General features: G+C 37.0%; 1 long non-coding RNA gene across 1 annotated transcript in view; it reads right to left on the reverse strand.

Moving 5' to 3' along the window:
• LOC108640778 overlaps positions 1 to 433 on the reverse strand; it is a 2,144-nt gene extending 1,711 nt beyond the window's left edge. Inside the window, exon 1 of the long non-coding RNA XR_001921469.2 lies at positions 299 to 433. This is a non-coding gene — a long non-coding RNA (uncharacterized LOC108640778). The remainder of the gene's footprint in view (positions 1 to 298) is intronic.
• Between the last annotated feature and the right edge of the window lie 420 nt (positions 434 to 853).

Below are 853 nucleotides of genomic sequence, written 5' to 3' on the forward strand. Positions count from 1 at the left end.
GTGTCCCTGGGGTTGGAATGAGATGAGATTTAAGGTCCCTTCCAACCCAAACCAGTTGGGATTCTACAATAAAAAGGAAGTTGGTGACATTCCCTGGTGGTACAAAACCCAGGATGGAATCACCCTGCTTTATTCCCACCAAACATCCATTTTAAGATCTTACACTTCTATTTTCTTTCCAACTCCTGGGCTGGGCAGGAATTGCCCTCCCTTCACATGCCAGGTGACAAAAGAGCAAAGGAAGAAACCCAGGCAGATCCCAGGCTTCCCAACACTCCACGGGGTTGGTTTGACTCACCCTTGTGCAAATCCTGGCACTGGCATGGAAAGGCAGCTGTATCCTTCAGGGAATCTCACTGGGAAGCAAATGACATCATTGCCTCATCCCTGCCACGCACGGGGCTTTGCCCAAGAATTATTTGCATCACTCACAGAGCAGATAAAAAGGGAAAATGAGGAAAGAGGATCAAACAAGGCGATATCTGGTGTGGCAGCAGCCTGTGGGACCTGCATCCCAGGGAGGGAATGCAGATATTGGCCATCAGACCTGTGCACTATTAAAAAAATATAAATAAATATTTTAAAAATATAAAATATAAATAAAAAAAWAAAAATAAAAATAAATAATTACATATGTAAGATAAATACAAATAAATATATATATGATATAAAATATACTTTACATAATGCTATTTTATACATGTTACTTGATATATATGTAGCTGAAAGCAAATTCAACACTTATGAATATAACATTGAATGCATCACCATTATAACATGTAATAATAAATTATAACCATTTTAAATAGAATATATAATATTATAAATATAAATATAATGCAACTAAACACTA

This window comes from Manacus vitellinus, unplaced genomic scaffold (genome assembly GCF_001715985.3).
Source record: "Manacus vitellinus isolate BGI_N305 unplaced genomic scaffold, ASM171598v3 scaffold_43_pilon, whole genome shotgun sequence".
In the NCBI taxonomy this organism is placed as follows: Eukaryota; Metazoa; Chordata; class Aves; order Passeriformes; family Pipridae; genus Manacus; species Manacus vitellinus.